The following is an 11,967-nucleotide window of genomic DNA, read 5'->3' on the forward strand; positions in this document are numbered from 1 at the left end:
GTTCACGCGCAATGTTATGCTTACCAGGGTACTAATTGCGAACCTTTACATGAGGGGCTTCCCCTCCCAAAATGCTCTTACATTCTTCAGGGCCAAGCCCGAACCTTCTTCGTGCAAGATAAACAGCGGTGACATGCGGTCAGTCAGACATATCACTCACCGCGTCTTCTGGGGCATCCTCGTAAGCATCGCTGGCGTCGCTGACATCGTCGCCGCCGCCACCAACATCTCTGTCAGCGCCAGGCTCGTCCACAACGCCGCCTTCATTGACGGCCATGACCATGCCGTCATCATCAGACGCAAAGGCCCTGACGAGGGCGTCCACGTTGTCCTCCACCCATCACGCCAGGTCGCCCCGGACGGCTATGGGCACGGGTGCGATGGCAGCGTCGAAGTCGAAATGGGGGTCCCTGCCCAGCAGATAGCTGAATACGCGGGAGAAGGCACGCCCGAGCAAGGCTCGGCTCCTCTCTTCGACAAGCCAACGGGACCTCTCGGAGCGGTTCTCCAGAAGCCTCACCACATCGGTGAAAAACTGGAGGTTGCCGGCGTAGCTGACCTCGTGCGGCTCCTTAGCGGCAGCCTCGCAGATGTTGCCCAAAGCTGTGTTGGCCCTCTCTCTGAGCGTTTGAAGCATGGGGGCATGCTCATGCTCCAGAACCTGCCGCCGACGAATCTCGTCCTCATTCCGCTGCGCGATGGCCTCGGCGTCATCAACCCTCTGTTGGAGAAGAAGCTGCTCGGCCCGGGAAGAGGACAGCTCCGCCTGTTCTGCGCTAAGGGCGGCTGCGGAGGAGTCCGCACGCCGCGTGACTTCGGCCAGTTTGGACCTGAGGGCTGCGGTCCTGCCCTCGGCCTCGGCCCTGATCAGCCCCAACCTTGTCTCGTATTCACGCCCGAAGGCCGAGCGAGCCTCCGCCACACGGCGATCGACTTCTTCCTGGGCCCGGGCTTCACGCGCGGCAACGTCATCCTCCGCCCGAGCCACCAGGCGCTCCCTCGTCTCCAACCGCTCAAGGTCAAGATTGTGCTCGGCGGCCTCTAGCGTCAGCGCCTTCTTGTGCTTCAGAAGCTGCCCGGTCAACAGAGGCCCCCTCCATCGACTCAAGGGCCGCCTGGCGCAGTTCCACTTGCTGCTCCAGGGAGTTGCTCCAGGCTTGGAGCTCCCATGTGCGCTCCTCCGCATCCTTGCACCATCGGTCTGCTTCCCGAGCCTCCTCGACAGCCTGGGAGCAGGCCTCCCGCGAAGCTACCAGCGACGCTTCGGCCTTCGCGTTGTCGAGATCACGTTGGTGACGCGCGAGGGCGACGGCTACCTTTAGTTTGCGCCTCTCCTCAGCAAGGCGCAAACCTTCGGCCTCGAGGCGCGCATCCTCGTCAGCAAGCTCTGCCCCGATCCGGCTCACCGCATCCGCCACCCTCTGGAGGAACTCTTCGCGAAGGGCGCGTCGCTCCCGAGCGCGCCTGAGCACATCTTCTGCATCACCCTCTTCCACCGGAGCATGCGGAGGGCCTCGAGGCGGCAGGCCCCCTCCCGGCGCGGGGCTGGGGCTGGCGCCCTAGCCATCGCCGAACGGACCTCTCTGGGAATCCGGCCTGGCGTCGGTCCACCCACAGAGGAGGAGCCAAAGACAGACTTCATCCATTCACCATCTATGATCAGAGGAGGAACGCGGCGCAAGCCGGATGTGCCCTAGGAGGACTCATGAAGAAAGGACAGCGGGCGTGCAGGCTCGAGGTGCCCTATGGAACGGACCACTCCACCAACCGGTCTGGCAGCAGGGGTGCCGCTCGATCTCGGCGAGCCCAGGGCCAGCGGAGAAGGCGATGCTTGGGGGGGTGTCTCCCGGGCTGACTCGGCGAGTTTCGTAGGGCAGGGCCTGAAAGGGCCACAATCAGTCACAAGGATAGCAAAGTAAATGAGCAAGGAAAGAAGAAGACTTACTCGTCCATGGCAAAGTACTTCCTGCGCTTCAACAAGCGGCAAGGGCGGTCGTTGCCACCCAAGGCCTCCTTCCTCTTGCGGAGGGCCTCGAAGTCTATGCGAAACCGACCTAAGCGCTCGGCGCAGGGGTCGGCCTCTGGTGCGGAAGAAGCGTCAAGATGATCAGTGCTGGAGGAGTCAGCCTGGGGGGCGCCATCAGGCGTCGCCTCGCGAGGAACGGCTGGGGCCTTGGGAGCCCCGGCCTCAGGAACCATAGGTCGCGACTCCGCACCTGCCGCCGCTCCAGGGCGGGCCTCGGGAGACGCCGCCTTCAAGGCTTCTCGCGGCGTCGGCACCTCGACATCGGTCGCCTCAGCTCCCGCCGGTTCTCGTCTCCCCGCCCTGTCGCCCGAGGAAGGACCGCTGTGGGCGGCAGGGGAAGCAACCACGGCGGCTGGGTTCTCGCGGGGCCCCGTGAAGCCAGCCGGGCACAGTCCCCACTCGTCGAAGCTGGGCATCTGCCTCACGAAATCAGCCCTGCCGAAGCAAAGATACAAGAGGACACCATTGCTCCGAAGGCTGCCTGGGGAAGGATCGCCGGTCAAGACCCTGAGCACCGTCCACAGCACTTCAGGCGCCAAGTCCTCCTCCTGAAGTCGCATGCGGTCTCTATGCCCCGCAAAGTCCCACATCCGGCGAGAGTGGCGTTGGAGAGGAGCAATGCGACATTGGAGGAAGGAAAGGTAGGAGGCGAGCGAGCAATGGAAAGGAGGAACAACTGTGTGCAATTGCGGGTCCGCTTAGCCGGGCGCGCAACAAGGCGTCGTGGGGAAGCACAGACGCCCACGTCCAATCAATCGCCACACGACACCCGAGGCCGCGGGCTTTTTGGGCCCGCGGCCCTTCGCGCTTGCCCCTTCGCTTCCCTGCTAGGCCAAGCCCGGGCGCGCCTTGGGCCTGGGGGCTACTGTCGGCGTTCTGGGAACGGGGGTCCCCAGACTTGCCTGCCTGCGGCCTGCGGCGTGGCTCAAGTGGGGGCCCAGCGCGGCCCATCTTCATCAGCTCAAGCTCATGACCCTCGCGAGGGGCCAAGCCTCACGGGGCGGACGACAGAAAGCTTCCTCAGAGGCAGCCTCATCAGGCAGGCTCGCGAGGAGGCAGAGAGATCAAGGAAGGGGGGCCTCGCGAGGAGCCCGTGACGCAAGCCATGACGGTCGAGACTAGGCGGGCGCCGGCTTGTGCAGTGTCCTTGTTTCCCCTTTGGTGCAAAGGGGGCAAGCACAGGCCAAGGCATCGGGCAAAGGTTACCATTTCGGTGCAACGAGACCAAGACCAACAGAGCGGCAGGACGGAGGTCACCGTGGAGCCCAAGATGGCGTCATCACCAGTGCTTTTGGCAGCCGAAGACGACCTTTGGTCAGGATAACTTGTACTAGATGTTCCCCTTCAAAATGGCCAATTGTTGGCGCCCTTCCCGCTCATTATTTGGGGAGAGGCCCAGGGCCTCTATAAATAGAGCTAGCCACCACAGAGTAGAGAGACATCGAGAGATCTGGTAGAACCCCAGCAGAGAGAGAGAGAGAGGTGACTGAACTCACCAAAGCAGTTCATCGCACCAGCTCAAGGACACCTCTCGCGAGGCTGTTCTTCCCTTGTACTGTTCATCATTAGCCCCTGAGGCAATCCACCACACCATACACTGGAGTAGGGTATTACACCACAACGGTGGCCAGAACCAGTATAAAGCTCGTGTCCCTTGTGTTGTTCATTGTTTCCAGCTTAGATCACGTCAGGAGATTGGACGTAGATCGGTAGGGGAGAGATCTCCGTGCGCACCCCAGTGTTCGAACCTCAAGGGTCTGCCAGAACCCGAAATCTGACATACATTGTGTTTGCTCCCTCTAAACTCCTTCCCTTTACCTTCATGTGCAATGATTTACATTCCGCTGCTATACTCTTATACTTGCATGTGTAGGTCGATTACTTGACTTGTGCTAAGTTGCTAAAAATCTGCCAAGACTTAAAATTGGGAAAAGGCTAGGTTTTTATTTGGTCAAGTAGTCTAATCACCCCCCTCTAGACATACTTTTGATCCTACAGAAAGTGAGTGGGAGCTCTGTAGCATTTCTAATATTATATGTGGATGACATATTGTTGATTGGAAGTAATATAGAATTTCTGGATATCATAAAAGGATACTTGAATAAGCATTTTTTAATGAAAGACCTCGGTGAAGCTGCTTATATATTGGGCATCAAGATCTATAGAAATAGATCAAGATGCTTAATTGGACTTTCACAAAGCACATACCTTGATAAAGTTTTTAAGAAGTTCAAAATGGATCAGTCAAAGAAAGGGTTCTTGCATGTGTTACAAGGTGTGAAGTTGAGTCAGACTCAATGCCCGACCACTGCAGAAGATAGAGAGAAAATGAAAGTCATTCCCTATGCCTCAGCCATAGGTTCTATCATGTATGCTGTGTACAAGACCTGATGTGTGCCTTGCTATAAGTTTAGCAGGGAGGTACCAAAATAATCCAGGAGTGGATCACTGGACAGCGGCCAAGAACATCCTGAAATACCTGAAAAGGACTAAGGATATGTTTCTCGTTTATGGAAGTGATAAAGAGCTTGTCATAAATGGTTACATCAATGCAAACTTTGACACTGATTCAGATGACTCAAAGTCGCAAACCAGATACGTATTTATATTGAATGGTGGAGCTGTAGGTTGATGCAGTTCCAAGCAGAGCATCGTGGCGGGATCTACGTGTGAAGCGGAGTACATAGCTGCTTCGGAAGTAGCAAATGAAGGAGTCTGGATGAAGGAGTTCATATCCGATCTAGGTGTAATACCTAGTGCATCGGGTCCAATGAAAATCTTTTGTGACAATACTGGAGCAATTGCCTTGGCAAAGGAATCCAGATTTCACAAGAGAACCAAACACATCAAGAGACGCTTCAGTTCCATCCACGATCAAGTCAAGGAGGGAGACATAGAGATTTGCAAAATACATATGGATCATAATGTCGTAGACCCATTGACTAAGCCTCTTCCACGAGTAAAACATGATCAGCACCAAGACTCCATGGGTGTTAGAATCATTACTATGTAATCTAGATTATTGACTCTAGTGCAAGTGGGAGACTGAAGGAAATATGCCCTAGAGACAATAATAAAGTTGTTATCTATATTTCATTATATCATGAAAATGTTTATTATTCATGCTAGAATTGTATTAACCGGGAACTTAGTACATGTGTGAATACATAGACAAAACAGAGTGTCCCTAGTATGCCTCTACTTGACTAGCTCGTTAATCAAAGATGGTTAAGTTTCCTGACCATAGACATGTGTTTTCATTTGATGAACGGGATCACATCATTAGAGAATGATGTGATGGACAAGACCCATCCGTTAGCTTAGCATAATGATCGTTAAGTTTTATTGCTATTGCTTTCTTCATGACTTGTACATATTCTTCTGACTATGAGATTATGCAACTCCCAGATACCGGAGGAACACCTTGTGTGCTATCAAACGTCACAACGTAACTGGGTGATTATAAATATGCTCAGGTGTCTCCGAAGGTGTTTGTTGGGTTGGCATAGATCAAGATTAGGATTTGTCACTCCGAGTATCGGAGAGGTATCTCTGGGCCCTCTCGGTAATGCACATCACTATGAGCCTTGCAAGCAATGTGACTAATGAGTTAGTTGTGGGATGACGTATTACGGAATGGGTAAAGAGACTTGCCAATAGAGATTTGTCGAATCACGGGTTCCAGCAAAACCCTTAAGGTTCGAACACTGGGGTGCGCACGAAGATTTCCCCCCTACCGATCCATGTCCTAACTCAGCTGAGATCTTATGAACTAACTCGACGAACTCGCAACACGGAGACACAAGATTTATACTAGTTCAGGCCACCATTGTGGTCTAATACCCTACTCCAGTGTGGTGGTGGTGGATTGCCTTTGGGGCTGATGATGAACAGTACAAGGGGAAGAACAACCTCCTGAGGTTGAGGTGTTCTCGTGCTTGGTGAACTTGTGTGTGTGAGGGTCTTGGTGGGGTGGATCCGGTCCAAGATGAGATTCCTCTCTACGGTGGTGGCTAGTCCTATTTATAGAGGCCCTGGTCCTCTCCCCAAATATTGAGCGGGAAGGGAGCCAACAACGGCAAATTTGAAAGGGGACAGCTAGTACAGCTTATCCTGACAAAAGTGGTCTTCGCCTACAAAAGGCTCTGGTGGTGACGTCACCTTGGGCTCCATGGTGACCTCCGTCTTGTCGTCCTGCTGTTCTTGGTTTTGTTGCACCGACATGGAAACCTTTGTTTGATGCCTCGGTACTCCTCTCCTGTTCTTGGTCTCGTTGCACCAACATGCAAAGAGGAAACAAGGACGCTGCGCGCGCTGATGCCCGCCTGGCGTCGATCGTCATGGCTCATGTCACGAGAACCTCGCGAAGTTTGCCTGGCCTTGAACTCTCCGCCCCTCACGAGCCTGCCTGGCGAGGCCGCTCCTGAGGAGGTCTTGCGTCATCCGCCTCGCGAGGCTTGGCCCCTCGCGAGGGTCTTGAATGCCTTGTTGATGAAGACGGGCCGTACAGGCCTGCTAGCAAAGCCACGTCATGGGCCGCATGCAGGCAAGTTTGGGGACCCCCGTTTCCAGAACGCTGACAGTAACCCTCGAGCCCAAGCCGCGCTCGGGCTTGGCTTCGAGGCGAAGCCAAGGGTCAAGTGCGGAGCGCCGCGGGCCCCAATAGCCTACGGCCTTGGTCGATGTGTGGCGGCCGATTGGTCGTGGGCGTCTCCGCTTCCCCACGCTGCCTTGGCAACTGCCCGACTTGACAAGTCCCTGCGACATGCAAGGAAAACCATCATTACATGTGATCATGGGGGCGCTGGTTGGCCTTCTCCTAGTATAAATGGGAGGGCGCGGAGCCCGCGTCGCCCATCCTTCCTCTGCCTCTCCCGCTTCTTCTCCTTCCTTGCTCCACTCCTTGCTTGTGCAGACATGGCGCCGATCCGGGGGTTCTCGGCCACAGAGAAGTGCAAGGCTCCCCTCAACGAGCCCGAGTTGCTCCCGCCGAAGAAGAGGAGGTCTCATCACCATGAGATGGTCATGAGACTGGTGGTGTCGCAGCCTTGGTATGAGAGGCCACCTCCTGGGTAACCGTTGCCCTTGTACGCTCACGCCGACGATTCCGGAGGGAGGAGCGGTGAGCGGTGTCGCCCGCGCCAGGGCCATGGTGGCCGTGCCGTGGAGGCGCACGCCGTCGCCCCAAGGGTCCACGCTACGGACTCTTCATGCGAGTTCGTGTTGTGGGCGGCGATGCCCCCGAGCACCTGGATACGCCTCCCGCAATTCTTCGCCGCCGAGGGGCCTTCGCGAGCTTTGGCTGCAACACGCTGATTGCGACGCCCAGCGACTGGAGCGGAGATTGGAGTTGTTGCCTCCGGGAAGATCTTCATGACCCGAGGCTGGGGCGAGATTGCCCGAGTCTGCCGTGCGGGGGGGCGCCCTCACGATCCACTTCGAGTACAATGGTGCCTCTGTGTTGTTCTTCAAGGTCTTCGACGAGGAAGGCTGCCGCCTGGAGTGCTGCCCTGAAGAAGGTCGCCAGGACGACGCTGCAGTGGGCACTAGGTCCACCACAGGTCTCGCCTGCAGCTCCTCCAGCGACAGCGGCGACTCCTGGTGGTCCAGCGACTCTCCTGAACTCGCAGAGTCTCCGGAGACGAGCGATGACAGCTACGTGCCCCCGAGCTCCCGCCGAGCCCGGAGCAGGGCTGCAGCGTCTAGCCGTCGTCGCCGCTGATCTGGATGGGGTTGGCGCCGGCCTCACGTGGCCCACTGGTCATGATGGCGTCGGCGACATCTGGTGCGTGTAGATAGAACTCCTAGGAATTCCTTCCCATTTGTTCCCTGCGAGGAATCCAGAAATGAACCCCATGGGGGCGTGTAAAGCGCTTGTAATGCCTTTTGTCAATATAGCCCTCATTATAAAGATTTGCATGCGCATATCCTGCCGAGGCTCGGCCTCCCCTTTCCAATCCTGGGGCAGCTTGGTGCTCTACGCTAACAGGTCCCAGTCCCCAGGCAGGCTGCAGTCGTCGCTGGTATGCCAGGTCGCATGCCGTGGTCAAGGCTAGGAGGTGAGCGGCCCGAGGTCCAGTAAGAGCTCTTGAGGCGCGATGCTCAAGAGGTCCCCTTTAGCGCGCAAGCAGCTGTCTTAGGATGGGAAAGGAAGAAAACATTGCCGCAGCAGGGCAGTGGAGGGAGTGAGCGAGGGTCTCATATCGTAGCGACTGGTGGATCCAGAGCGAGAACTTATCTTGGCTGTCCGGGGTCGGCTCCTCGAGTCGTGCCGGACTCGCACGTCGGTCACCGTAGTGTAGCTAGGTGAGGCTCGTGCGGGTCTCCCCCTCCCCTCCATGTTCTTCTTGGTGCTCTGTGTCCTCAGGTCCTGGCCCTCGAGCGAACTCAGCCGCCGCTGGTATGCCAGGTCTCGTGCCATGGTCAAGGCCAGGGGGTGAGGGCTGGAGAGCCAGTAAGAGCTCATGAGTCGTGATGCTTAGGAGCCCCCCTTTTAACATGCAAGCGAATCGCATGAGAGAAGAGGGAGAGTCCGCGGTACCGCCTGCTGCGGCCCTCAGGAAGTTCCTGCAAGTTAGCGCGAGGAAGGGCACCGGTTGCCGTGGTGATTGCTGGTTTGCTACTGGCGAGTGAGAGGGGACTCCCTACCGCGGAGAGCCCCCGGGGCGTGTACAGTCCACCCTGACACGTGGCTTGCACGGCAGGGCTAGACGAGGTGTGTCTGGACACTCGTGAGCCAGCGCAGGACTCACGAGGCCCTACCTCAAGGCGGGTTGCGCCTGGTCTTGGTTCTTGTTCGCTGTCTTGGTCCTGCGAGATGGTTAGACAACACGAGGGGTCCTGAAGAAAGACGGCCGGCGCGCGGCTCCCATGGTTGGTGGCGATCAAGCAGGTGATAGTCATAGATAGATTAAGCATGAAGGGCAACCTAACTCGGGTAAATGCATAACGATACGCGCCACTGGGTCCTGCCCGAGCGGCTTGGGGATGATGCAGCCCGAGGGGCGCCCCCAACAAGGTAAGCTAAAGACATAAAAGGAAAGATACATGCCACAGGGACGGACCCACGCGGGCTGGGAATGATGCAACCCTGGGGGCGCTCCCAGCTGAATGGACTTGGAAAATGTCACCTAGTTATGTTGATGAAGGAGAGTTGGGGCAGCTGAAGGTGTGCGGCGAAGGGGCTGCTCCTCATGAGCCACCGGGGCCCTGAGCCTCGGGAGGCTCTGGGAGTCCAGGGGGTTCCTTGAGGACCGTCTTCATCTCCGTGAGCACAGCGTGGTGCCTAGCCTCCTGAGCCGCCAGGACGCTCCATAGGTTGCGCTGGTAGGCGGTCGCCACGCTCGGCAGGCCAAAAGGCATGCGAACATAGCTGTGAGGTGGGCCCTCGCAGCATCCCACGCGCGAAGGCCAGAAAAGCTCCTGAGAGGCGGCCCGGTTCAGCCCTGGGATGTCGATGCAGATGTGCAGCCCGGCATCCTCGCCTGGATGGGGAGCTGCGCCTGGTGAGCGGCGGCCACCGTGCATGGCCCTTGCGTCTTGCAGTTCCTGAGTGGTCTCGGTGATGAACTCCTGAACGGTGGGCACTCCTTGCCTTGTGTTCTCCTGAGGGAAACGTGCTGCGAAGCACGCCTCCAAGTGGTGCCCAAGCGCCTCCCCCATGATGTTGGCAAAGTCTGAGGCCCTCCAGAAGAGAGCCCCCGAGCCCTGCCCGAGAGGGGCGCTGGGCGCGCTTTCCTATGCGATGGAGGGAGGCGCCCCAGGCGCGAGTGCCGATCCCAACGAGGCGCCGCTTGCCTAAGGCCCTGCGTGGCGTAACTGCTTCTTCTTCTTGGGGGTGGCCTCAGGAGGGCGCTCGCCCTGGCTGTCGGGGTCGTCGATTGCTGCAGCTTGGAAGGCACGCTCGAGGTAGCACACCACGTCTCTTTCCTCGCACGGGACTATGATGATTCTGCCGCTTCCCGGCATCTTGAGGACATTATAGCCGTGGTGGGTCACCGCCATGAACTTGGCCAGGGCTGGGTACCCGAGGATGGCGTTGTATGGCAGGAGGATGTAGGCGACGTCTAAGTCGATGAGTTCGGTGCGGTAGTTGTTGCGTTCTCCGAAGGTAATGGGGAGGCGGACCTGCCCGATCGGGGTAGTAGAGCCGTCGGTCACTCCTGAGAAAGGCTTGGTAGGCTGAAGCTGGTCGTATGGCACTTGGAGGCTGTCGAACGTGTCGACGGACGGGACGTTGAGCCATGCGCTGCCGTCGATGAACATCTTGGTGATGGATACGTGGTAGATGGTGGGCGCGCACAGCATCGGGAACGCACCCGAGCCGACGGTGGAGGCGGGATGATCCTCTGAGTCGAAGGTGAGGTCGGCCTCAGGAGCGGCCCAGCCAGGCGGAGCCCCCGGACGCTTGGAAGCGGCGCCGATCTGGCGAAAGTACGGCTTGACATGCCGATCTGAGGGTGGTGCTTGCGAACCGCCGAGAAGAGCTGCGACGATGGGGGCCGCCGATTCCCCGAAGTGAGTGATGAAGAGGTTGCGCAGCTCCTCCCAGGTGGCGACAGAAGACTCCGGCAAATGGAGGAGCCAGGCGCGCGGCGTGCCTACAAGGGCCATTGGGAACCAGTTGACCATGACCTTACCGTCTCCCCCGGCTTCCAGAACGACCTCCTCGTACGCCGGCAGGAAAGCCGACGGGTCCGCCATGCCGTCGTAGCGAGGCGGCATCTCCGGCTTGAACTTGGGTGGCCATTGCACCTGCCGCAAGGCAGGGGCAAGGGCTCGGAGCCCCCGAGCGCCGCTGCGGGCCCCGGTAGATCCAGCTGGAGGGACGCCCACCATGGCGGAGCAGGCGTGGAGATGGTGGAGCGCGAATCGATGGAAGAAAGACTCCGACGCACCCCTACCTGGCGTGACAAATGTCGGATCACGGGTTCCGGCAAAACCCTTAAGGTTTGAACACTGGGGTGCGCGCGAAGATTTCCCCCCTACCGATCCACGTCCTAACTCAGCTGAGATCTTACGAACTAACTCGACAAACTCGCAACACAGAGGACACAAGATTTATACTGGTTCGGGCCACTGTTGTGGTGTAATACCCTACTCTAGTGTGGTGGTGGTGGATTGCCTCTGGGGCTGATGATGAACAGTACAAGGGGAAGAACAACCTCCTGAGGTTGAGGTGTTCTTGTGCTTGGTGAACTTGTGTGTGTGAGGGTCTTGGTGGGGTGGATCCGGTCCAAGATGAGACCCCTCTCTACGGTGGTGGCTAGTCCTATTTATAGATGCCCTGGTCCTCTCCCCAAATATTGAGCGGGAAGGGAGCCAACAACGGCCAATTTGAAAGGGGACAGCTAGTACATCTTATCCTGACAAAAGTGGTCTTCGCCTGCAAAAGGCTCTGGTGGTGACGCCGCCTTGGGCTCCATGGTGACCTCCGTCTTGCCGTCCTACTGGTCTTGGTCTCATTGCACCGATATGGAAACCTTTGCTTGATGCCTCGGTACTCCGTGCCTGCGCTTGCCCCCTTAGCACCAAAGAGGAAACAAGGACGCTGCGCGCGCTGGCGCCCGCCTGGCGCCGATCGTCATGGCTCACATCACGAGAACCTCGCGAGGTTTGCCTGGCCTTGAACTCTCCACCCCTTGCGAGCCTGCCTGGTGAGGCTGCTCCTGAGGAGGTATTACATCGTCTGCCTCGCGAGGCTTGGCCCCTCGCGAGCCTGCCTGGCGAGGCCACTCCTGAGGAGGTCTTGCGTCGTCTGCCTCACGAGGCTTGGCCCCTCGCGAGGGTCTTGAATGCCTTGTTGATGAAGATGGGCCGAACAGGACTGCTAGCAAAGCCACGCCATGGGCCACAGTCAGGCAAGTCTAGGGACCCCCGTTCCCAGAATGCCGACAAGATTGAACTAGGTATGATGATACCGACAATCGAATCTCGGGATA

At 57.8% G+C, this 11,967-nt stretch overlaps 1 pseudogene; it reads right to left on the bottom strand.

Annotated features, from left to right (window-relative positions):
• Positions 1-363: 363 nt before the first annotated feature.
• Positions 364-2,586, bottom strand: LOC147971287 (uncharacterized; annotated as a pseudogene).
• Positions 2,587-11,967: the final 9,381 nt, after the last annotated feature.

The sequence above is a fragment of the Triticum urartu genome, chromosome 5A (assembly GCF_056163025.1).
Source record: "Triticum urartu cultivar PI428250 chromosome 5A, HENAU_Tu73, whole genome shotgun sequence".
NCBI classification, from domain to species: domain Eukaryota; kingdom Viridiplantae; phylum Streptophyta; class Magnoliopsida; order Poales; family Poaceae; genus Triticum; species Triticum urartu.